Source organism: Octopus bimaculoides, chromosome 27, assembly GCF_046866305.1.
Source record: "Octopus bimaculoides isolate indiv1 chromosome 27, ASM4686630v1, whole genome shotgun sequence".
Taxonomy (NCBI): domain Eukaryota; kingdom Metazoa; phylum Mollusca; class Cephalopoda; order Octopoda; family Octopodidae; genus Octopus; species Octopus bimaculoides.
In genome coordinates, this window is record NC_142954.1 from 6572172 (window position 1) to 6578288 (window position 6117).

A 6117-nucleotide genomic window follows, 5' to 3' on the forward strand; every position below is an offset into this window, starting at 1 on the left:
TGTTGAGGCGATTAGCTGGCTCTCTGTCAGTTATGATGACAAAGGTTCCTGTTGAGGCGATTAGCTGGCTCTCTGTCAGTTATGATGACAAAGGTTCCTGTTGAGGCGATTAGCTGGCTCTCTGTCAGTTATGATGACAAAGGTTCCTGTTGAGGCGATTAGCTGGCTCTCTGTCAGTTATGATGACAAAGGTTCCTGTTGAGGCGATTAGCTGGCTCTCTGTCAGTTATGATGACAAAGGTTCCTGTTGAGGCGATTAGCTGGCTCTCTGTCAGTTATGATGACAAAGGTTCCTGTTGAGGCGATTAGCTGGCTCTCTGTCAGTTATGATGACAAAGGTTCCTGTTGAGGCGATTAGCTGGCTCTCTGTCAGTTATGATGACAAAGGTTCCTGTTGAGGCGATTAGCTGGCTCTCTGTCAGTTATGATGACAAAGGTTCCTGTTGAGGCGATTAGCTGGCTCTCTGTCAGTTATGATGACAAAGGTTCCTGTTGAGGCGATTAGCTGGCTCTCTGTCAGTTATGATGACAAAGGTTCCTGTTGAGGCGATTAGCTGGCTCTCTGTCAGTTATGATGACAAAGGTTCCTGTTGAGGCGATTAGCTGGCTCTCTGTCAGTTATGATGACAAAGGTTCCTGTTGAGGCGATTAGCTGGCTCTCTGTCAGTTATGATGACAAAGGTTCCTGTTGAGGCGATTAGCTGGCTCTCTGTCAGTTATGATGACAAAGGTTCCTGTTGAGGCGATTAGCTGGCTCTCTGTCAGTTATGATGACAAAGGTTCCTGTTGAGGCGATTAGCTGGCTCTCTGTCAGTTATGATGACAAAGGTTCCTGTTGAGGCGATTAGCTGGCTCTCTGTCAGTTATGATGACAAAGGTTCCTGTTGAGGCGATTAGCTGGCTCTCTGTCAGTTATGATGACAAAGGTTCCTGTTGAGGCGATTAGCTGGCTCTCTGTCAGTTATGATGACAAAGGTTCCTGTTGAGGCGATTAGCTGGCTCTCTGTCAGTTATGATGACAAAGGTTCCTGTTGAGGCGATTAGCTGGCTCTCTGTCAGTTATGATGACAAAGGTTCCTGTTGAGGCGATTAGCTGGCTCTCTGTCAGTTATGATGACAAAGGTTCCTGTTGAGGCGATTAGCTGGCTCTCTGTCAGTTATGATGACAAAGGTTCCTGTTGAGGCGATTAGCTGGCTCTCTGTCAGTTATGATGACAAAGGTTCCTGTTGAGGCGATTAGCTGGCTCTCTGTCAGTTATGATGACAAAGGTTCCTGTTGAGGCGATTAGCTGGCTCTCTGTCAGTTATGATGACAAAGGTTCCTGTTGAGGCGATTAGCTGGCTCTCTGTCAGTTATGATGACAAAGGTTCCTGTTGAGGCGATTAGCTGGCTCTCTGTCAGTTATGATGACAAAGGTTCCTGTTGAGGCGATTAGCTGGCTCTCTGTCAGTTATGATGACAAAGGTTCCTGTTGAGGCGATTAGCTGGCTCTCTGTCAGTTATGATGACAAAGGTTCCTGTTGAGGCGATTAGCTGGCTCTCTGTCAGTTATGATGACAAAGGTTCCTGTTGAGGCGATTAGCTGGCTCTCTGTCAGTTATGATGACAAAGGTTCCTGTTGAGGCGATTAGCTGGCTCTCTGTCAGTTATGATGACAAAGGTTCCTGTTGAGGCGATTAGCTGGCTCTCTGTCAGTTATGATGACAAAGGTTCCTGTTGAGGCGATTAGCTGGCTCTCTGTCAGTTATGATGACAAAGGTTCCTGTTGAGGCGATTAGCTGGCTCTCTGTCAGTTATGATGACAAAGGTTCCTGTTGAGGCGATTAGCTGGCTCTCTGTCAGTTATGATGACAAAGGTTCCTGTTGAGGCGATTAGCTGGCTCTCTGTCAGTTATGATGACAAAGGTTCCTGTTGAGGCGATTAGCTGGCTCTCTGTCAGTTATGATGACAAAGGTTCCTGTTGAGGCGATTAGCTGGCTCTCTGTCAGTTATGATGACAAAGGTTCCTGTTGAGGCGATTAGCTGGCTCTCTGTCAGTTATGATGACAAAGGTTCCTGTTGAGGCGATTAGCTGGCTCTCTGTCAGTTATGATGACAAAGGTTCCTGTTGAGGCGATTAGCTGGCTCTCTGTCAGTTATGATGACAAAGGTTCCTGTTGAGGCGATTAGCTGGCTCTCTGTCAGTTATGATGACAAAGGTTCCTGTTGAGGCGATTAGCTGGCTCTCTGTCAGTTATGATGACAAAGGTTCCTGTTGAGGCGATTAGCTGGCTCTCTGTCAGTTATGATGACAAAGGTTCCTGTTGAGGCGATTAGCTGGCTCTCTGTCAGTTATGATGACAAAGGTTCCTGTTGAGGCGATTAGCTGGCTCTCTGTCAGTTATGATGACAAAGGTTCCTGTTGAGGCGATTAGCTGGCTCTCTGTCAGTTATGATGACAAAGGTTCCTGTTGAGGCGATTAGCTGGCTCTCTGTCAGTTATGATGACAAAGGTTCCTGTTGAGGCGATTAGCTGGCTCTCTGTCAGTTATGATGACAAAGGTTCCTGTTGAGGCGATTAGCTGGCTCTCTGTCAGTTATGATGACAAAGGTTCCTGTTGAGGCGATTAGCTGGCTCTCTGTCAGTTATGATGACAAAGGTTCCTGTTGAGGCGATTAGCTGGCTCTCTGTCAGTTATGATGACAAAGGTTCCTGTTGAGGCGATTAGCTGGCTCTCTGTCAGTTATGATGACAAAGGTTCCTGTTGAGGCGATTAGCTGGCTCTCTGTCAGTTATGATGACAAAGGTTCCTGTTGAGGCGATTAGCTGGCTCTCTGTCAGTTATGATGACAAAGGTTCCTGTTGAGGCGATTAGCTGGCTCTCTGTCAGTTATGATGACAAAGGTTCCTGTTGAGGCGATTAGCTGGCTCTCTGTCAGTTATGATGACAAAGGTTCCTGTTGATCCGACCAACGGAACAGCCTGCCCGTGAAATTAACTTGCAAGTGGCTGAGCACTCCACAGATATGTGTACCCTTAATGTAGTTCTCAGGGAGATTCAGTGAGACTTAGAATGCAACAAGGCTGACCCTTGGACATACAGGTAGAATTCATTTTTGCCGGCTTAATGGACTGGACTAATGTGAAATAAAGTGTCTTGCTCAGGGACACAATGCACCACCAGGAACTGAACTCAGAACTTAACAATCGTCAACTGAATAGCCTAACCATTAAGCCATGGGTGCTCTTTATACACAAGACAAGAAACTAAAACTATGATGGGGGAAAATTTTGTGTCAAGATTTAACACAAAATTAGGTGTGTGACTTTATACATAAGTTAGGCATAAGTGTGGCTGTGTGGTTCCGAGTTCAGTTCCACTGCGTGGCAGCTTGGCCAAGTGTCTTCTACTATAGCCTTGGGCCGACCAATGCATTGTGAGTGGATTTGGTAGACAGAAACTGAAAGAAGCCCCTTTGCATATATATATATATGTGTGTGTGTGTGAGTTTGTACCCCACCACCATCTGACAACCAGTGTTGGTGTGTTTATGTCAATGTGACTTCGCAGTTTGGCAAAGAGAGAATGATAGAATAAGTACCAAGCTTCCGAAAATATTAAATACTGGGGCTGATTCATTTGACGGAAATTTCCTCAAGGTGGTGCTCCAGCATGGCCGCACTTCGATGACTGAAACAAACAAAAGATAAGCCATGATTTATTCCTAAGTAAAAACTGTATTTTTGTATTCAGCATAACAGCAAAAAAAACAGAAAATTTGTTCTACGATTTGAAAAAACATTTGCTATTTATTAATAAACCTGTTGTCATATTTGGTGACCCAGGCACTCGGGTATATTTATAAATTGGTGATTCAATATGAGGATATAACTCAATACATGCACACATGTTAGTTAGGCTTCAAATCACATTTACCTACATACTTACCTACAGACATACACACATACACACACACACACACATGCGCGTGTGCGTTCTCATAGTCACATGCTTGTACCATCTGTTCCTTTGCACTAATATTCTCTCGTGAACAGAGGCACTTGTCAAAGAAGTGGATCGTTAGCATTGTTGAAAACACTGGACTAAATAGAAATAATAATAATCTTTTCTTCTGTAGGCACATCATCATCATCATCATCACCGTCGTCTAACGTCCGCTTTCCATGCTAGCATGGGTTGGACAATTTGACTGAGGACTGGTGAAACCAGATGGCTACACCAGGCTCCAATCTGATTTGGCAGAGTTTCTACAGCTGGATGCCCTTCCTAACGCCAACCACTCCGAGAGTGTAGTGGGAGCTTTTACATGCCACCGGCACGAGGGCCAGTCAGGTGGGTACTGGCAACGGCCACGCTCAAAATGGTGTATTTTATGTGCCACCTGCACAGGAGCCAGTCCAGCGGCACTGGCAACGATCTTGCTCGAATGACTTCAAGGCCTGAAATTTGAGGGAGGGGACAAGTTGATTACATCGACCCCAGTGCGTAACTGGTACTTAATTTATCGACCCCGAAAGGATGAAAGGCAAAGTCGACCATGGCGGAATTTGAACACAGAATGTAGTGTGTCAATTCCCATAGTTCTTAAATATTAGGGGTTCAAATCTCAATGAGGTGAACATTGAAATTCATTTTTTTTGTTTTCCAGGTTTGAAAAAATAAAGTACCAGTCAAGTATCGCTGGCTGATTTAGGATTTAATCCTTTAGCATTCGGATTACTTGGTCAAATGTAATCCTAATTTATTCACATTGATTAGAATTAATCATGCATTATCTCATAGCTTTAAAATTTCAATGAATGTGATAATCTTTAGAATGACATTGTAGGGCGGGTGTGAGAGGCCAAATCTGGCAGGCTTGAACATAAAACAGGTAAAATATTTGGGTCAGATATGGTTGGTTTAAATGCTAAAGGGTTAATATTCCTATAAAGCGTCATGGATATGAATGGAATTGTAATAGAGGATGTAAACAAACAAACACCCAATGTCAAGTGGAGTTGGGGGAAAACACACACATACACACACACAGATATATACACACGATGGGCTTCTTTCAGTTTCCATCTATTAAATTCACACACGAAGCTTTAGTCAGCCCCGAGCTATAGAAAATGTTTGTCAAAGATACCTTGCAATGGGACTGAACCCATGTGCCTGGGATGCAAACTTCTTACCACACATGCACTTGTGTGTGTGTGTGTGTGAGTGAGTGTGTGTGTGTGTGTGTGTGTGTGAGTGTGTGTGTGTGTGTGTGTGTGTGAGTGTGTGTGTGTGTGTGTGTGTGTGTGTGTGAATATGTTTGATTAGAGGTAAGAGTGACAAATTGAGGGACAAATAAATTTCAAATAATTCGTTTAGTAGACATACACAAATATACGCACAAGCACCAAGCACAGAACATACACACATAATTCAATTATACAACACACACGTACGCGTACACGCACTCACACATATACCATATACATACATTCACACGTATATATATATATATATATATATATATACACACACACACGTACGTGCAGTCACACACACTCAAAATAACTCATACTCATTTATACATGCACATACACATATGCACACAGACACACATATATATATATATATATACGCACCCGTACGTATATACGTACACACAATACACGCGCGCTCACACACACAAATACACGCGGTCACAAGTCTACACACATACACTTACATATACACGCATATACTTACGTACACACCTGCACCCGCACATATATACATACGTACACTCTCTCTCACACACACACATGAAACACAGAGTCACACATACACTTATGCACATACACAGATACTCACACATACACACATACACCACATAAACACACACACAACACAACACACTTACGTAGAAGTCACATTCTCAGGTAGAGTTTAATTCAACAACTTGCGCGTCTTTACCTCAGATTAACGCCACTTTCTCTCCCTCTCTCCTTCTCCCTCTTTATCTCTCTACCTTTCTTCTTGCCTTCTCTACTCACTGCACCATTACTGCCTCTCTCTCTTCACTTACTCCCTTTCTCTCATGTGTGGCTTTCTTCTCTTTCTTCGTTACTACGCTTACTCTCTCCTTGTCTATGTTT